Here is a 21,248-nt window from a genome sequence, read left to right as displayed (position 1 = left end):
AAAGGTGCTATTCTGAATGGTGCACCTTGAAAGCAAACTGGACCAGGCTTGGGGCATCCAACACAGATGGCAGGGGAGCAGCTGGAGAGAGACAGGGAGATCCTGTAGCCCCATGGCTGGGTCCTTCCATCAGAGTCTCACCAGAAGTTTTTGCCTCGGGGCACATCCAGACCAACCCAGGTGAACCTAATCCCATCAGGATCCCTCAGAGCTCAAGGAGTCCAGGACCCCTTTCCCCCTAGAGTTCAGGGCCTCCAAAAAGGACAGGAACCTCGGGGCAGGCAAAGGCACTGGGGTACCTTGTGGACAGTGCTGTGCAAGGCTCAGAGTGTGGAAGTAAGGCAATGGAGAAGCAGCTGGAGAAAACTGAGAGCAGTGACACCAGAAACACCAGCAGGCAGGGGAGGGCAGACCCTGGGCTTCCCCAGGAAGACAGTGCAGCTGTGGAAAATGGACAATTTGCCTGGGGCTAAAGCTTTAATCACTAGACTCACACACTGAGAGCAAGCCCTCCTCACTCAGATTTCTGACTGGAAAGGGAAAGAAAAACCATAGAGATGGCAAACAGGGCAGAGGATCAACAGCCTCCAAACACCAACAAAAGCAAGAAGAAGGGTGACTGGACAAATTTTATGGAGCAAAAATACAAAATACAGAGGAAATAGAAGAGGAAACACAAACAAATGCTCCAAAACTTTCCAAAGGAAAGGGAAATTCTCCACAAGCTCTTGAAAAATTTAAATTGGAAATTACCAAAAAGATGGAAGCCTTCTGGAAGGAAAAATGGGAAATAATGCAAAAGGAACTCAGCAACCTGAGGGATCAAAGTATGCAAATGCAGAAACAGCTTGAAGCCTCAAAAAAAAACAGGTCAAACCAAACTGAAAAGGAAAACAAGGCTTTAAAGGTCAGAATCAGGCAAATGGAAGACAATGATCTTGCAAAAGAGCAAGAATTAATAAAGCACAGTCAAAATATTAAAGCATTAGAAGATAACATAAAATATATCAATGACAAGGTGACAGACCTAGAAAACAGAGGAAGGAGAGACAATCTGAGAATCATTGGTCTACCAGAAAAGCCAGAGAAAAACAGTAATCTTGATATCATAATTCATGATATCATCAAATAAAACTGCCCAGAGATTCTAGAACAAGGGGACAAAATATGCATTGAAAGAGTTCACAGAATACACTCTACACTAAATCCCCAAAAGACAGTTCCCAGTAAGGTAATTGCCAAATTCCAAAGCTTCCAAGCAAAAGAAAAAATCTTATAAGAAGCCAGAAAAAGACAATTTAGATATAAAGGAAGACCAATCAGGATCACATAGGACCTAGCAATTTCTACTCTGAAGGACTGTAAGGCATGGAAAATGATATTCAGAAAAGCAAGAGAGCTGGGTCTTCAACCAAGAATCAGCTATCCATCAAAACTGACTATATACTTCCAGGGGAAAGTATGGGCATTCAACAAAATACAAGATTTCCAAGTATTTGTAAAGAAAAGACCAGAACTATGTGGAAAGTTTGACATCCAAACACAAAGAGCAAGAGAAATTTGAAAATGTAAATATGAAGGAAAGGGAAAAGGAGAAATATGTTTTCTTTTTCTTTTATTCAAACTCTCTTCTATAAGGACTACATTTATATGAAATTATATATATATGTATATATATATATATTAATATGTGGGGGAAATGTAATCTGTAACTCTCAAAAATTGTATGCATCATTAGAGTAGTTAGAAGAATCACACTTAGGGAAAGATTAGGGCATCAAGACGATATGGAGAAAGGAGGGGATAGAAAGAAAAAGGGAGGGAGGAATCATTGATGGTACTAAGATATACTCCAAGAAATAGGGGGGAAAACTAAATAGAATAATCTTTCTCACACAACGATACACATGGGAAGGGGAGGGGAAGAATTCTCCTATAAGAAGGAGAGGAAGAGAGTTTTTACTTAAACCTTACTCTAAGTGAAATCAACTCTGAGAGGAAAGAGCATCTATATCCATAGGGATCTTGAATTCTATCTTATCCAACAGGGTAAGAGAGAAGGGAAAACCAAGGGGAGCAGGGGGGGTAGGGAACACCAAAAGGGAGGGAAGGAGAGGGGGGAGAGAAAGGGAACAAAAAGGGAGGGGCTAGAAAGGGAAACATACCAATGGAGGGGACTAGGGGAACTGATTTAAAGTAAATCACTGGCTTAAAAGGTTTTAGGTAAAGAAGAAAGGTCAGAATTAGGGGAGGATATCAAAATGCCAGGGAATCCACAAATGACAATCATAACTTTGAATGTGAATGGGATGAACTCACCCATAAAACATAGACAAATAGCAGAATGGATTAGAATCCAAAACCATACCATATGTTGTCTTCAAGAAACACACATGAGGTGGGTAGATACTCACAAAGTCAGAATTAAAGGATGGAGTAAGACCTTCTGGGCCTCAACTGATAGAAAAAAGGCAGGAGTTGCAATCATGATATCTGACAAAACCAAAGCAAAAATAGACCTGATTAAAAGGAATAGGGAAGGTAAATATATTTTGTTAAAAGGGACTATAGACAATGAGGAAATATCACTAATCAACATGTATGCACCAAATGGTATAGCACCCAAATTTCTAATGGAGAAATAGGAAAATTGAAGGAGGAAATAGACAGTAAAACCATATTAGTGGGAGATCTGAACCAAACACTATCAAATTTAGATAAATCAAATAAAAAAATAAAGAAGAAAGAGGTAAAAGAAGTGAATGAAATCTTAGAAAAATTAGAGTTAATAGACATATAGAGAAAAATAAATAAGGACAAAAAGGAATACACCTTCTTCTCAGCACCAGATGGCACATTCACAAAGATTGACCATACACTAGGTCACAGAAACATGGCATACAAATGCAGAAAAGCAGAAATAATAAATGCAGCCTTTTCAGACCATAAGGCAATAAAAATAATGATCAATAAGGGTACATGGAGAGCCAAATCAAAAATTAATTGGAAATTAAATAATATGATACTCCAAAATCAGTTAGTAAGAGAAAAAATCATAGAAACAATTAATAATTTCATCAAGGAAAATGACAATGGTGAGACATCCTTTCAAACCCTATGGGATGCAGACAAAGCAGTACTCAGAGGAAAATTTATATCCCTGAGTGCATATATTAACAAATATGGGAGGGCAGAGATCAATGGATTGGAAACGCAAATCAAAAAAATTGAGAACGAACAAATTAAAAACCTCCAGAAGAAAACCAAACTAGAGATCCTAAAAACTAAGGGAGAAATTAATAAAATCAAAAGTGATAGAACTATTGAACTAATGAATAAGACTAGAAGCTGGTACTTTGAGAAAACAAACAAAATAGACAAAGTACTGGTCAATTTAATTAAAAAAAGGAAAGAAGAAAAGCAAATTAACAGCAGCAAAGATGAAAAGGGGGAACTCACCTCCAATGAAGAAGAAATTAAGGCAATCATTAAAAACTACTTTGCCCAATTATACAGCAATAAATATACAAATCTAGGCAATATGGATGAATATTTACAAAAATATGATTTTCCTAGACTAACACAAGAAGAAATAGAATTCTTTAATAATCCCATATCAGAAAAAGAAATCCAACAGGCCATCAAAGAATTCCTTAAGAAAAAATCCCAGGGCCTGATGGATTCATAAGTGAATTCTAAACATTCAAAGAACAGCTAATCCCAATACTATACAAACTATTTGACATAATAAGTAAAGAGGGAGTTCTACCAAATTGCTTTCATGACACAAATATGGTACTGATTCCAAAGCCAGGCAGGTCAAAAACGGAGAAAGAAAATTATAGACCAATTTCCCTAATGAATATAGATGCAAAAATCCTAAATAGGATAATAGCAAAAAGACTCTAGCAAGTGATCAGGAGTTTCATTCACCATGATCAAGTAGGATTCATGCCAGGAATGCAGGGCTGGTTCAATATTAGGAAAACCACCCACATAATTGACCATATCAACAAGCAAACCAACAAAAATCACATGATTATTTCAATGGTTGCAGAAAATCCTTTGATAAAATACAACATTCATTCCTATTAAAAAACACTAGAAAGTATAGGAATAGAAGGGTCTTTCCAAAAAATAATAAACAGTATATATCTTAAACCATCAGCAAACATCATCTGCAATGTGGATAAATTAGATGCATTCTCAATAAGATCAGGAGTGAAACAAAGATGACCATTATCACCTCTATTATTTAACATTGTTCTAGAAACATTAGTAGTAGCAATTAGAGAAGAAAAAGAAATTGAGGTATTAAAATTGGCAATGAGGAGACCAAGCTGTCGTTCTTTGCGGATGATATGATGGCCTACTTAAAGAATCCCAGAGAATCAACAAAAAAAAAAACTAATTGAAATAATCAACAACTTTAGCAAAGTTGCAGGATAAATAATAAACCCACATAAGTCATCAGCATTGCTATACATTTCCAACACATTTCAGCAACAAGAATTAGAAAGAGAAATCCCATTCAAAATTACCTTAGAAAAATAAAATACTTAGGAATCTATCTCCCGAGACAAACACAGGAACTATATGAACACAACTACAAAACATTCCCCACACAACTAAAACTAGACTTGAGCAATTGGCAAAACATTAACTGCTCATGGGTAGGACGAGCCAATATAATAAAAATGAACATCCTACCCAATCTGATCTATCTATTTAGTGCCATACCCATTGAACTTCCAAAAAATTATTTTACTGAATTAGAAAAAATGATAACAAAGTTCATTTGGAAGGACAAAGGATTAAGGGGGCTTTGCAGTCCCAGATCTCAAACTATACTATAAAGCAGTGGTCATCAAAACAATTTGGTACTGGCTAAGAGACAGAAAGGAAGATCAGTGGAATAGACTTGGGGTAAATGACTTCAGCAAGACAGTCTATGACAAACCCAAAGACCCAAGCTTTGGGGACAAAATCCACTATTTGACAAAAATTGCTGGGAAAACTGGAAGAAATTGTGGGAGAGATTAGGTCTGGATCAACACCTCACACTCTACACCAAGATAAACTCAGAGTGGGTGAATGACTTGAACATAATGAAGGAAACTATAAGTATATTAGGTGAACACAGAATAGTATACATGTCAGACCTTTGGGAAGGGAAAGACTTTAAAACCAAGCAAGACTTAGAAAGAGTCACAAAATGTAAAATCAATAATTTTGATTACATCAAATTAAAAACGTTTTGTACAAACAAAACCAATGTAACTAAAATCAGAAGGGAAGCAACAAATTGGGAAGCAATCTTCATGACAAAAACTTCTGACAAAGGTTTAATTACTCAAATTTATAAAGAGCTAAATCAATTGTACAAAAAATCAAGTCATTCTCTGATTGATAATTGGGCTAGGGACATGAATAGTCAGTTTCCAGTTAAAGAAATCAAAACTATTAATAAGCACATGAAAAAGTGCTCTAAATCTCTTATAATCAGAGAGATGCAAATCAAAACAACTCTGAGGTATCACCTCACACCCAGTGGACTGGCTAACATGACAGCAAAGGAAAGTAATGAATGCTGGATGGGATGTGGCAAAGTAGGCACATTAATTCATTGCTGGCAGAGTTGTGAATTGATCCAGCCATTCTGGAGGGCAATTTGGAACTATGCCCAAAGCATGATAAAGGACTGTTTGCCCTTTGATCCAGCCATAGCACTGCTGGGTTTGTACCCCAAAGAGACAATAAGGAAAAAGACTTGTAAAAGAATATTCATAGCTGCGCTCTTTGTGGTGGCCAAAAATTGGAAAATGAGGGGATGCCCATCAATTGGGGAATGGCTGAAAAAATTGTGGTCTATGTTGGTGATGGAATACTATTGTGCTAAAAGGAATAATAAAGTGGAGGAATTCCATGGAGACTGGAACAACCTCCAGGAAGTGATGCAGAGTGAAAGGAGCAGAACCAGAAAAACATTGTACACAGAGACTGATACACTGTGGTACAATTGAACTTAATGGACTTATCCATTAGTGTCAATGCAATGTCCCTGAACAATCTGCAGGGATATAGGATAAAAAACACTATCCACAAGCAGAGGACAAACTGTGGGAGTAGACACCGAGAAAAGGCAACTGCTTTCTTCTTCAGGGTTGAGGGGATATGATTGAGGAGAGACTCTAAATGAACACCCTAATGCAAATACCAACAACATGGAAATGGGTTTGGATCAAGAACATACATGATACCCAGTGGAATAGCGCATTGGCTATGGGTGGGATGTTTGGGGAGGGAGGGAGAGGAAAAGAAAATGATTTTTGTTTCCAGAAAATGACCAAATAAAATAATGTTTAAAAGTAAAAAATATGTATTTATTGATTAATTATATTAAAATTCTCAGGAAAATCTTTTCCTTCATTTGCTCCCCCATTAGAGAAGGCATCACTTGAGAAAAAGATGCATGTCTATGTAAAACTATGTCTTGCTTATTTCTATTTATCAGTTTTTTCTTTGAAGGTCGACCTATATGTCATTCTTTAAATTATTTCTGTTGCTGTATATAATTTTCTCTTTCTTTTGCTCATTTAACTCTTCATAATTTCATATAGTCTTTCCATGTTTAAAAAAAACTTAACCTGCATGATCATCATTTCTTATGGTACAGCAGTGCATCTTTCCATTTTCCATTTCTTTATACCTTCAATACAACTTTACCTGATTTAGTTTGACTATGATGAGATTCGAGTTTTGGACTAATTTTGTTCTGGACCTCAGGAAATAGAAACATATTTACATTCACCTTTATTCTAACTATAAGATTTTTTGATAGCATATAAGACATTGATATAATACTCAATGATTAAAGGAGACATATGCTTCAATTTTACCACCACTCTCTGAATCCCAAACTTTTGTCTAAATCTAGATAATGAAAGTTTTCTACCTAGAAAAGTACTCCTTGTTCGATTAAAGAGAGGCCTAGGGGGGCTTAAGGTATGTAAGATTTTAAACCTAGATAGAGAAAAGGAGCTTCCACTCTTCCCAAACACAGCAGCTTAGAATAAGAGGTCCTTAGGCACCTTTGGCTCAGTTTCTTAACTTTGAGTTCATGGATCCCTGTGGGTCCATGCATAGATATCAGAAAGTCCATCATCTTGAATGAGAGAATTGCATCTTTATTCTCACTCATATCTAACTGAAATTGATCATTTTTTAAAATCATTAATGTAGTCAACAAGTCAGCAATATTAGGCTTCATTGGCAGATTAAATTAGTCTATGAACCAGAAAAGAACCCTTGAACTCAAGCTGTTATAGAAAATTCTGATGAGGCTATGCATAAGAGATTGGTTGAATTCCCTTGATATTGGGGGCAGCAGCAGTGATTCATCAATCATTCCAGCTGCTTCTCTCTACACACCCCACTTCTCCCCCCGGGAAGAAGCCTGGCCCACATCGTGTGTCATCTTTGTTGAAAAATGTCATGGTGAAGGGAATTCTTAATAGTTTCTGAAAAGTCTTTTAAGAACATGCTGTTTCTAGTACTTATTACAATGCCTTGAATATAGCAGGTGTTCTATTGTTGATGGCTGATATTATTGATTTGAAATTTAGCCCCACTACTGTTTTTGTTTTGTTTAGATCCTTTAGGATACAGGTGGACACATGCTTTTTATTCTGATTGAAAAGCTTCCCCACTCCCCTTCCTCTGTTATAGAGGAGTCAAGATAACAAAACTTCACTATTTGAAGACTCCAGATTTTAATTCCATTGCCTGGAATACTCTCACTTCAGCTGCATATTGCAATCTTTCTGACCTTTAATAGCTACCTACAGGAAAAGATGAAATCAAGTCCATTCAACAAGACTTTAGTGAGTGCCTACTGTGTGATATTTACTGTGCAAAATGCTAAGGATGCAAAGAAGGTCAAAAATAATTCCTGCTCTTAAGGAGTTCACAGTCTATAGAGGTAGACAAATGCGAATAATTCTGTCAAACAAGTTTTCTAAAGGATAGATTATGTAGGCAAGCCAGGAAAGCTAAGAAACAATGATGAAGAGAGAAAATTCCACTGGATAGCCAGTGAAAAATGCAGTTACAATGTGAAATATCTTCTTCAAGGAATAAAAAAGAGGCCAAAAGCACTGGACCATGGAAGGGAATAGGGTCAGGAGTCAGAAGTCAGGAAAAGAAGGAAGGGGACTGCTTAACAAGGGTCTTTAAAACCAAACAGAGGATTTATGTTTGATTCTGGAGGTCATCAGGAGTCACCAGAATTCTTTTATTAGAGGAGTGACATGGTTAGACATTTACTTGAAGAAACTATTTTGATAACTGAGTAGAGGATGAAATGGAATAGAGAATAAACTGTAAGGGTTAAAATAAAGAGGTTGGACTAAATGTATAAAAATGTGGTCACTGAAATTATATTACTCAAGGCAGGATGACTTTTATGGTAATTTATTTACAAAAGGAGAAAGAGTGAAAGTAAGAAAATTGGAGAGAGAGAGAAAAAGAGAGAGAGAGAGAGAGAGAGAGAGAGAGAGAGAGAGAGAGAGAGAGAGAGAGAGAGAGAGAGAGAGAGAGAGAGAGAGAGTAGATAATTACGCCTGCTGGTCCGAATTGGGTGAGGGGGGGCTTCAGAGGCCCCAGCAAAGAGGGGCCCAGAGGTAAATTAAACAAGGGTTCTAGCCATGAGGCCTCCTCCAGGACAAGGGGTCTCTCTGAAGGGTAGTACCTCCAGAAAATCCAGGAAAATGGAGTCAGTCTTTCTATTCACCCCCATGGTAGTTCTAAGGGAAAATCCAAGACCAATCTGAGGTCTCAAGCCAGAGCTCCTTCAAGGTCAAGTTTGAAGGCAAAAGAGCTGGTCACAGGAAGTTTTTCCCACTTTTAAAGACCCTTCCTTTCATCACTTTCTGTGCCTTTCTTCCACTTTACATTGACCAATTGCAGCTATAGCTTTGCTTAGGACATCCCGGGGGGGGGGGGGAAATCCATACTTAAGGATAAGTGGGGTGTACCGCTTCTGGTGATTAAATCTAAAAGTGGGCAAGAGGAGAGTTAATCCCAACTTCACAAAACATAAAGTTGGGAAGTCAACCAAAGGCTCTTGCAGTAGTGCAGACTGGAGAAAGTCCCAGTCTTTCATGCAACCATTTTACATATATTATGCATATTGAATATAGTATTGGTATAAGTTCATTGTATAAATGAATATTTAGAGATGACTAACAGTCTCATAAATTTTGAATTGGAAGGTATCTCAGCTGTCACTTGGTTTAATCCCCTCATTTTACAGATAAGAAAGCTGAGGTTCAGATACTTTAAATGACTTGCCTGGAGTTACACAGTTAATAAATGTTGGAGATGGGATTGGAATTTAGGTCTTTTTGAATACAAGAATGGTGCTCTGTCTGCTATGCCACACTAATCATTCTTTGATTTTCTTTCTTGTCTTGGAGAATGCATTTCTTATTTCATAAAAGAGGCTTATGAAAAGTTAAGATTAATTCAAACAAATTCACAAAGTTGTTATATTTCTCTTTAGCAAAATAAAGGCTTTTTGGAGTGCAAATTGATTTGAACGAACCCCTTTCATTGTCCGTTAGATTCAGGATGCAAGGCTGGGGCTGTGGTCTATGCCACTGGAACAGATACCTTCAATTAATGGGTCCCAAAGGGATATAAGTGGTGCCCCAGGAGCTCATTAACACTTTTATCTAATCATGTGAACAGGCCAACCAATTTATTAAGACTTTTAGAATGTTATAAAAAGGCTTAGGGCAGCTTTGATAGCTTAAAACTGCTCTAAGACTTTTTGAATACCCTATATATCTGATTGAAGAAAAATCAGTGACCCAGACTGAGTGTTTTCAATTGTTACTAAGTTTTAAAAAATAAAAGTTCCTCTCTTTCATCCTTACTTTATTTCTCATGTCTATTCTTTTTTTAAAATAGGTTGCCAACAGATTGCTGAAATTAATACTTGGTAAATAAAGTTGAAAGAATAGTTTTCACAATTTTTATATCTTTGATAATAGTATTAAATGATGTCCTGAAAAAATACTAAGAAACCAGAGCAAATTACAATAAAATGCAGGCTATTCAAGGACAAGAAACAATTTATTTTTGTCTTCATAGCCCCAGAGCTATCACAAGGCTTTTGCACAGAGTAAGCACTTAAATGCTTCAATTAAACTAATCACAATCAGAGATGGATTTAGTGTCATCTATCTTCTCCAGTATGACCCACTATATTGGCTTCCCCTCTATTATTATTTAGCAGGAGGTGGGGAGGGGTACAGTAAATTGAAGTAGATACTAAACCATTCTCTAACCATCTAACATATACCTTTAGATCTTCTAAACCTTAGAAATTCATTTGGTTTTAAAGGTTACTCTTTCAACAGGCAAATATTCTCTAGAGAGTTTAAACTATTAGTCATTTATAAATTACATTTAATTTCTCTTCTTTTAAAAAATTATTTAATTGATTAATGGAAAAATGGAGATTTGAACCCTAGATTTCAATCCCCAGAAGTCCGTGGTATTTCCCAGAATTCACTATAATCTCAACCAAGTCTCCACCGGGGCAAGATCACAATTAGTATTTTAACTGGCAGTAAAGCCTACCTCTCCCTCTTCTATGCTCTTGCTCTCTCTGCTTGGCCATTGCAATGATGTAGTAAGTAAGCTTTGAATCGGCTCATCAATGCTGAGCACAAACATGCTTATTATTTTGTATCCTTGATTCTAATAATCCTTAATAAACCTCATAAAATATAATATTTATATTCCTAGAGATTAATTTAATTTTTACAGTAATGATGAACACAAGATTGGATGAGGATTTCACAAATTTTTTTCAAAGATAGCCTAGATAATTTTTTAAAACCACATTTCTCCTGCCAAGGTTTTCAGCAAAGCCTCTTGATTCAGCTCGCTCCTGCTGCCTGCTTGCCTGCTTCTGCACTCCATCCTCGCTTTCCTCCAGCCATCTGCTCCAGACCTGCTTGACCCAGATCACTCTCCCGGTCCCAGCCTCCCAGCCAGATCACCCAGGGCAGTCCCAGGACCCAAGCTGCTGGTAGCTGCCCCTATGTCTTCAGGAATGACAAACCAACTGGTAAAAACTGGAGTGTTCTTCCCTTAGGCTACAATTAGCCTCCATGTGGCAGGGGACCCTTGGGGGGATTTGGGGGCGATGAGGAGAAGGAAGAGACTTTTCTAAACAGGAAGTATGGCATATTCTATGAGAGAGCAGTGCATTTTGTATTTCAAAGGATGTTTTTTTCATGAATGCACTGATTCTTTTATTTATCTCACCTGAGATTCAGGAGAGAAATTCATCTCCCTGCAATTCTTTGCCATGTGGGCCTACCCAATTTGAGATTAAAACCTACCCTTGCTATGGAAAATCCCACCATAGTGCTGACAAAAGGCATCTCAATGGATAAAAAAAAAACAACGAATGTTAAAGAAACTGGAGGTTATATTTTTAAGAATTTTCAGACTCCAATGTTTTATAAACATCGCTGTATGTTATTGCATTTTGCTGATTGTTTTGTTTAAGATTTAGTTTTGTTGGTTTTAAGTTCATATATTAATGCATTCAATACTATTCTGTTACATTGAATCATTTTAATGTACTGGGTTTTAACTACTGTTATATTCTGTTTCCCCAGTAACTATCCTGAACAAATATTATTGAATAAGTCCATATATAAAAACAGCCTTTTCTATTTTGACTTTGTAAATTATCACATAGAGGATGGATGGACTTCATCAAAAAACTGATTACAATTGTATAACAACCTTTGGAAAATTTAATGAGCTAAATATCTCAAACTGATTTTAAGGGGTCTTTTAGACATGACTTTTTAGACTTTATTTTCAACAACTCTGATCATTTTGCCTGCCTCTAACAAGAGGTAAGCTCAATTTTAGTAACTGAAGTGAAAAACAAAATTAATCCCCACCTCCCACATTTATAAAAATGTGAATGGATGGGACATCACAGTCTCATGCCAAAGGAACAGGGAAGTTAATCCCAGGGCATGGTGCCCCTGGATGGCTCCCAAAAGAGAAGCATCTCTCATTTATGACTCTTCAGTTCACTTTACTTTTACCAGAATGATTTCTATATTTCTTGATGATGTCCTAGACCCAAATAAGTTTTACTAAGTTTTAAAAATGTATTTTCTAAGTTTGAAAGATTTGCTATGTCTGTAAAATTTGTGACAAATATCCATTTCTTTAAATGTCATACAGCAAACTCATGTAAAATATGATAGTGGGTTTGTTTCACTATTGTAATTAATTGGAATATTGAGAATTTTGGGGATATTGATACCTTTTTGAATCTGCATTACATGTGGTATTACTGTTCTTTATTAAAAAAAAACTGTTACCTTGTGAAATTCATTTGATTGCACTCACAGTGGATCATGGCCAGGTATGTAGAGGAAATGGATCTCATTTTTGGTGAGAAAGCCTTGTATTTTATATTTCCTTAGCTGACAAATGTATCAATGATTAGAAGCTATATTTTTAAATTTTTGAAACCACTTTTATTATATTTTCTTTTATGTGCAATATACTATTTCAGTTTTTTATTATTTCTCTCCTTTTTATATTTGAAGTACGTGTCACTAGTATTAAGATTTTCTTTAACTTTTTTTTTATTTAGCAATAATGTAAGTTTAAAATATATTTGCTATAATGTCAATGCATGCCCCAAAAGCTTGAGACTATAAAAATGATGCAACTAATTATTTAAGAAAATTCATGGGACTTTGCTTAATGATTCTGTCTGATTCCAAGACATGAGAATACAAAAAAGGAGCACAGACTTAAACTGAATAGTGCCAAAAGAGTACACAGGTCAAAAAAAAGAAGAAGAAGAAACCAGTCAAGGAAGGATTGATACACTTCTAAGCCAATACAAAGGACTTGAACCTAGTGTGACACTTGAGGTTGCAACGCTTGACATATGTTAAGACATAGGCCTTCCTCATATCCACACTCTTTGTGGAAATACTTACAGATAAGTACCAAAATTTGACTCCTACCTGGCTCCTAAAATCTAGTCCCTATTCTGTCTTTCATACTGGGGCAACCTTCTGTAGTCCTGGCTACTGACTGGGTAAATGCTTAATTGCTTATATCATATGAATTGGGCCCTGATTCAAGGACCTGTTATAGATTTATCTTTTTTCATTTGGATTTTTTTAAGGTTTTTTCTTTCTCGTGTCAATTGATTCATATACCTCATAACTCAGCCATGCATTCCTAAATAATCTCTGTGTTTTTCAATCACCCTCTTTGGGGGGAAAAGTTTAATTATTATTATTTTAAATTGCAAAGTTTAAATTCCATTTGAGAGTAATTTTAGGTTAAGAAACTTGCTACCTCTTCGAATCCAAAAAGTGAACTATTTTGAGAAGACACCATGAAGATGCCTCCACAGACCACACATTGCACCAGAAGATCCAGAGTGAATGTTGGGATGTGGTGATTTGAACTGTGTGGAGTTTGAATGCATTTGTTTTGTATGTATACTCTTATGCCAAAGGAGACTGCCTGCTAACTGGCTTTTTGTCAATGCACCTAGTAATCATTGTTTTTTTTTCCTCTTATCCTCAAATTGTTGTAATCTTTAAGTTGATTATGTTTCCATGATCCTTTTGGGGAAACTGGTTTCCCAGTAGGATCACAGGGAGTATGTAAAAATGGAGATTTGAACCCTAGACTTCAATCAATCTCCAGAAGTCCTTGGTATTTCCCAGAATTCCCTATAATTTCACCTGAATCTCTACCTGGGCAAGAGCACAATTAGTATTTTAACTGGCAGTAATGCCTACCTCTCCCTCTTCTATGCTCTCGCTCTCTCTGCTCGGCCATTGCAATGATGTTGTAAGTAAGCTTTGAATGGGCTAATAAGCCCTGGGCACAAATGTGATTATTATTTTGTATCCTTGATTCCAATAATAATTAACAAACCTCATAAAATATACTATTTCAATTACTAGAAACTAATTTATTTTTTATAATTAATTTAGAATATTTTTCCAGGATTACAAAATCATGTTCTTTCCCTCCTCTCGCCATAACCCTCTCCCATAGCCTACGCACAATTCCACATGGTTTTACATGTGTCACTGGTCAAGAACTATTTCCATATTATTGATATTTGCACTAGGTTGATCATTTAGGGTCTACAACCCCTATCACAGCCCCATTAACCCATGTGGTCAAGCACAATAGTAACCCATCACCAACAGATACCACAATTTGTTCAGACATTCCCCAATTGAAGAGCATCCCCTCATTTTCCAGTTTTTTGCCACCACAAATAGTGCAGCTATAAATATTCTTATTCAAGTCTTTTCCTTTTTTTCTCTTTGGGGTACAAAGCCAGCAGTGCTATGGTTGGTTCAAAGGATAGGAAGTATTTTAGCACCCTTTGGGCATAGTTCCAAATTCCCTTCCAGAATGGTTGTATCAATTCACAACTCCACCAGCAATGCATTAATATCCCAATTTTGCAACATCCCTCCTATTACTTTCATTTGCTGTCATGTTAGCCAATCTGCTAGGTGTGAGGTGGTACCTCAGAGTTATTTTGATTTGCATTTCTCTGATTATAATAGTTTTAGAACATTTTTTTCAAGTTTTTATTGATAGTTTCGATTTCTTTATCTGAAAATTGCCTATTCATGTCCCTTGCCCATTTATCAATTGGAGAATGGCTTGATTTTTTTTTTTGGTACAATTGATTTGGCTCTTTATAAATTTGTGTAATTAGACCTTTTTCAGAGTTTTTTGTTATGAATATTTTTTTTTACAATTTGTGGCTTCCCTTCTAATTTTAGTAGAATTGGTTTTGTTTGTACAAAATCTTTTTTAATTTAATGTAATCAAAATTATTGATTTTACATTTTGTGATTTATTTTCTAACTCTTGCTTGGCTTTCAAATCTTTCCTTTACCAAAGATCTGACAAGTATACTATTCTATGTTCACCTAATTTACTTATAATTTCCTTCTTTATATTCAAGTCATTCACACATTCTGAGTTTATCTTGGTGTAGGGTATGAGATGTTGATCTAAACCTAATCTCTCCCATATTGTCTTCCAATTTTCCTAGTGTTTTTGTCAAATAGTGGGTGTTGGTTCCAAAAGCTGGGATCTTTAGGTTTATCATAGAATGTCTTGCTGAGGTCACTTACCCCAAGTCTATTCCACCGATCCTCCCTTCTGTCTCTTAGACAGTACCATATTGTTTTGATGACCACTGCTTTATATTATAATTTGAGGTGTGGTACTGCTAAGCCACTTTCCTTCACATTTTTTTTTCAAAATTTTCCATGTTATTCTTGTTTTTTTGTTCTTCCAAATTAACTTTGTTATAGTTTTTTTCTAATTCAGTAAAAAGTTTCTTGGTAGTTTGTTAACTCGTCCTACCCATGAACAATATATGTTTTTCAATTATTTAGATCTAGTTTTAATTTTGTGGATAGTGTTTTACTGTTGTGTTCATATAGTTCCTGTGTTTGTCTTGGCAGGTAAATCCCCAAGTATTTTATATTGTCTAGGGTGGTTTTAAATGGAATTTCTCTTTCTAACTCTTGTTGCTCAGATGTGTTGGGAATATATAGAAATGCTAATGATTTATGTGGGTTCATTTTGTAACCTGCAACTTTGCTCAAGTTATTGATCATTTCCACTAGTTTTTTGGTAGATTCTCTAGGATTCTTTAAGTAGACCTTCAAATCATCTGCAAAGAATGATAGCTTAGTCTCCTCATTGCCTACAATGTTAAATAATAGAGGTGATAATGGGCATCCTTATTTAACTCCTGATCTTATTTGGAATGCTTCTAATTTGTCCCTATTGCAGATGATGTTTGCAGATGATTTTAGATATATACTGTTTTTTAGTCTTAGGAAAAGCCCTTCTATTCCTATACTTTCTAGTGTTTTCAATAGGAATGAGTATTGTATTTCATCAAAGGCTTTTTCTGCATCTATTGAGATAATCATGTGATTTTTGTTGGTTTGCTTGTTGATATGGTCAATTATGTGAATGGTTTTCCTAATATTAAACCATCCTTGCATTCCTGGTATAAATCCACCTGATCATAATGAATGACTCTTGTGATGACTTGCTGGAGTCTTTTTGCTAGTATTCTATTTAAAATTTTTGCATCTATATTCATTAGGGAGATTGGTCTATAGTTTTCTTTCTCTGTTTTTGACCTGCCTGGCTTTGGGATCAGTACCATGTTTGTGTCATAAAAGGAATTTGGTAGAACTCCTTCTTTGCTTATTTTGTCAAATAGTTTGTATAATATTGGGATTAGTTGTTCTTTGAATGCTTGTTAGAATTCACTTGTGAATCCATCAGGCCCTGGGAATTTCTTTTGAGGGATTTATTTGATGGCTTCTTCAATTTCTTTTTCTGATATGGGATTATTTAAGTATTCTATTTCTTCTTCTGTTAATCTAGGCAATTTATATTTTTGTAAATCTTCATCCATGTCACCTAGATTCCTATATTTATTGCCATATAATTGGGAAAATTTTAATTTCTCTTCTTATGGAGCAGACAGAGTGGGAGTTTTGATTGGATGGTGGAGGCAATTTTAAATCTCCTGGTGTTTGACTCTATGGCAGACCTTGGTAAAGTACCACACTTTGGACTAACACTAGACAACATGAAGATTCTGGACACTCAATAAGTAGGGGGCAAGGAAATAACAAATAGAGGATACCAATTGGGGGAGTCTAAACATGCCAGCATTTTGTGCTTCAACCTCCTTTTGTGTCTTTTGTGTTCTGGGTCAAAAATTTCCTATCTATGATGCCACTGGAAAACATCAAATCTGTGCTTTTGGCAATAATGTCACAAACTGCCAGTGCCTGGGTCATATGGGAAAAAATCCTAAGGATTTTGTGGTCCTATAAAGACTGAAAAATGGTTTATTCCATTCAAATCCATCCTCAGATTCTTAGTAGTTATATGAGGTAAGTCACTTAATCTTTGTAAATCACTTAATCTGTGTTTCCTCAGCTATAGAATGGGGCTAGTAATAGCTCTTCCTCTTAAAGTTGTAGGAAGGATCAAAAGAGATAAATATTTGTCATACTCTTTTTTTAAACCCTATCTTCCTTCTTAGAATCAATACTCTGTATTGATTCCAAGGCAGAAGAGCAGAGGGCTAGGCAATGGGGGTTAAGCAACGTGCCCACAGTCATATAACTAGGAAATGTCTGAGGTCAGATTTGAACCCAAGACCTCCCATCTTCAAGTCTGGCTTACTATACACTGGGTCACCTAGCTATCCTCCCTCTTATACTCTAAGCACAGTGTCTGACACATAGTAAATGCTTAATACATTCTTGTTTTCTTGCCTCCTTCCACCCATCCCATACTTTATATTTGTTAAACTGTCACTGGAAATATTTTAAATGTATAAGCAAAGTGATTATTACCATTTTCCATTGAAAAATGTGTATATGTATGCCCTTGTCTTTTTTTTTCCTTAAAGATTGACTTTTTGATTTGTACCAACCGCCTGTTCCAGTACTGACCCAGCCTTGGAGAAAATTCCTGCACAAACAATATAACAGCAAAAGGTACAGGTTGAACTGTTTCCATGTTAGTGTGCTGAATGCCAACATATAAGTTATCATTGGCTCAAGGTATTGTTATTCCTATTAAGAAATGTGTATAACAAAGATCTGGTTTAAGTAACAGTTTTGAAATAAAGGCACAATGCTATTCTTGGTTGTACATTTCAAATGCAATCTCTGAGACTGTTTTCTCATTCACCAAACAGGTACAACAATATTAATACTAGTAACTTTTTATTAGAATATTGAATGAGAAAACAACTGTTGAAATACATTGTAAACAAAAAGTCCTAGAAATCTTTTCCTTATTCTTGGTCCTCATATCTTTTCCTGTTGGAAAAGAGCCTAATTTGTGTTGCTGATCCTTAAATGCTTAGCCTCATACTCCGGACCTTCCCTTAAGATAAGCAGTGGAAAAGTTGAGGTTGTATTTGCCTTTAAGACGATGCATTGTCCAAGTTTCCTTAATGGCTAGAGAGCAAAGGCTTGACATTGATTAATTAGCCTAATTGGAGAATTTGTCTGTGATATATTGTAAAATTAATTTATTATATCTGTTGGCATAGTGCAGAGTTTCACGTGGCAGTTACTCCAGAGAGGGTTCTAAGGTTCCTGTTCTACCTTTAGATATTTGTCCCTCTTCTGAAATGGGCAAGGCTCCAAGGTATTGACTTTCAAGATCAATAATTGGTATGTTCTGTTCTACCATTATCAGCAGAGATCCATTAATTCCTTTTTGTCTTTGCATCGATGTTATTTCTTTTCTTAGATTTTTTTTTTCATTAGCTCCACTGACTGTTAGATGGGCACAGGCTGAGAACAAATGTTATATAATATTTGCTCTAGAGAATTCCCACATAATTGGATCAACACAGCAGCAAGACTATGGAGGCATCAGCCAGGACTTGTAAACATATTTTTTTTTACACAATGCAACCATGAACTTTACATTATAATCATATTCATTATATTGTTGATTTGTTCTGTATCTTTTTTCTTTTTATTTCTATTACTTTTTCATTTAGTATTCATAGAAACCTAAATTAGTGGAAGAACTATGAATACATAAACTATAGTTATGTTATTATATATTTTGAGGCTTGTTCATTTTTTCAATAAATGACAGAGAAAGGAAAAAAGGTAGTAACAGAACTATAACTAGGGTGGGGTATTCTGAGCTTTACCTCTAGGTATCAATATCTGGGAGGATGTTCTGTCCTCTTCACTGTAGTTTGAAGAATGCCCTTAGTGGGTTTCAGACATAACATTACTTTCCAGCCTCTGCTATGGCTATGGGTTTGAAAAAGGAGGCAGGTCCTGAGTGAAGACAAGGGAAAGGGAGTAGCTGTCACTAACTTCCAATTTTGGACTTCTAAGTACTTCAACCTCCTTGATTTCCATGATTTTTATCACTAGTCTAGATCAATAATGAATAAGAGTGGTCATCCCTTAAATTCTGTCCACAAAGTGTACTTGTTTGATAGATAGACAGATAGATGACTCAGTGATTGATAGCCAGACCTAGAGAGATTAGATGTCCTGAGTTCAAATCTAGTGTCACAGACTTCCTAACTGTGTGTCCCTGAGCAAGTCACTTAGCTTCTATTGCCTAGCTATTACCACTCTTCTACTTTAGAACCAATATACAGTATTGATTCTAAGATGTAAAATAAGGAGGAAAGAAAGAAAAAGAAAGAAAGAGAGAAAGAAAGAAAGACAGAGAGAGAAAGAAAGAGAGAAAGAAAGAGAGAGAAAGAGAAAGAAAGAGAGAAAGAGAAAGAAAGAAAGGAAGGAAGAAAGAAAGAAAGAAAGAAAGAAAGAAAGAAAGAAAGAAAGAAAGAAAGAAAGAAAGAAAGAAAGAAAGAAAGAAAGAAAGAAAGAAAGAAAGAAAGAAAGAAAGAAAGAAAGAAAGAAAGAAAGAAAGAAAGAAAGAAAGAAAGAAAGAAAGGAAGGAAGGAAGGAAGGAAGGAAGGAAGGAAGGAAGGAAGGAAGGAAGGAAGGAAGGAAGGAAGGAAGGAAGGAAGGAAGGAAGGAAGGAAGGAAGGAAGGAAGGAAGGAAGGAAGGAAGGAAGAAAAAATGAACAAAGTAAGGGAAGAAGAAAACCTTTTATAAGGTAGGAACCATTGGAATTATTATCAATATTTTTCAGATGAGGAAATTGAGGGTCAGAAAGGTTAAGTTTCTTGTCCATGTTCAACCAACAAGTTAGTATCAGAGATAGAATTTTGAACCACAGATTTTACTGACCCCAGGTCCACCACTCTTTCTACTATATAATGCTCATCATCATGAAAAGTATTTGTAAAACTGTGGTAGGCCCTTTAAAATCACTTGACCTGCTTTGATTATATTTGCTTGTTAGTGACTGTTTTGTGGCTCAATGAAAAGGAATAATAGACTTGACATTCACTAACTATGACTGGGCAAATCACAATCTCTCCAGCTCAATTTCTTTGTTTATAAAATGGGGATAATAATGGCACCTGCCTCACAGCTATTTCTTTTTTAATGTCATTAATCTCTCATAGAATGCCTCAGATTTTTGTGGTTTCTTAGTATTTTTGGCATTCATAACTCATAACGGTGCCTATCTTAAAGTCAAATACCAATACTGTATAATATTTAGTATAGAAGCAGGGGTCCCCAAACTACAGCCTGTGGGCCACATGTGGCTCCCTGAGGCCATGTAATCAGCCCCTACCGCACTTCCAGAAGGGGCATCTCTTTCATTGGTGGTCAGTGAGAGGAGCCCTGTATGTGGTGCACCACGAAGCATGTTGTTGCCCACCTACAGTACTACTTCTGGTGACATAATCCTTTGTGTGGCACCTTGTTCTGAGAATGAGACGTCACGCAAAGGATTATGGGGCTGCACAATGGAAGACGTCAGCATGGTGAGTGGCGATCTGGGGGAAGGGATTCTGCACTGTGTATACTGCTGCCCAGTATAATGGTAGGGTTAAGGGCTTGTGCAAGGTGTGACGGACCCATCACAGCCAGTCCTGCACCCTCCGCTATCCCAGAGAGCGGTATACCGATTTGTTCATAGTGTTTTTTTTTTTATAGTCCAGCCCTCCAACATCCTGAGGGACAGTGAACTGGCCCCCTGTGTAAAATGTTTGGGGACCCCCTGTAGAGGAAACTGTGATAGTCAGATGTTTAATTACATATGTCATGATGCTTTACTGGACTTTTCTATAAGCATTTTTCTCATGTTTTCACTTTAATTGTCTGCTTTCATTTTTTAAGTGCTCGCTTTTACTGAAAGTTTCCACTAAAGTGAAGACTGAGTTAATTGGAATTTTAATAGAAAACTGGTTCTTGAAAGTGTTAACAGAAATCATAGTGTTTATACAGCCAAAAGCAATGAAGGATATATCCAGGTCTGATGTCATTAATATTTCCTGTTGATAGCTGTAACATGGATCATGAACCCAAGTTGAGACTGGAGCTCATAATTGTCCAACTTTCTTGTAGATTTTTATTATCATGTCTTACAAAAGATCACAAATATGAGAAATTCAGGGGATGAATTGTAAGTGTAAAATTTGTTTATGATCAAAATATTGACTGGGAGAATGTTGTATATATTTTTC

At 36.1% G+C, this 21,248-nt stretch overlaps 1 long non-coding RNA gene across 1 annotated transcript in view; it reads right to left on the bottom strand.

Annotated features, from left to right (window-relative positions):
* LOC103100553 (uncharacterized) overlaps positions 1-20,458 on the bottom strand; it is a 37,733-nt gene extending 17,275 nt beyond the window's left edge. Inside the window, exon 1 of the long non-coding RNA XR_001622942.2 lies at positions 20,354-20,458. This is a non-coding gene — a long non-coding RNA (uncharacterized LOC103100553). The remainder of the gene's footprint in view (positions 1-20,353) is intronic.
* Between the last annotated feature and the right edge of the window lie 790 nt (positions 20,459-21,248).

The sequence above is a fragment of the Monodelphis domestica genome, chromosome 6 (assembly GCF_027887165.1).
Source record: "Monodelphis domestica isolate mMonDom1 chromosome 6, mMonDom1.pri, whole genome shotgun sequence".
Classification (NCBI taxonomy): domain Eukaryota; kingdom Metazoa; phylum Chordata; class Mammalia; order Didelphimorphia; family Didelphidae; genus Monodelphis; species Monodelphis domestica.
Note: the sequence above shows the minus strand (reverse complement) of the source record. Positions and strands in the feature narration are given on the sequence as shown.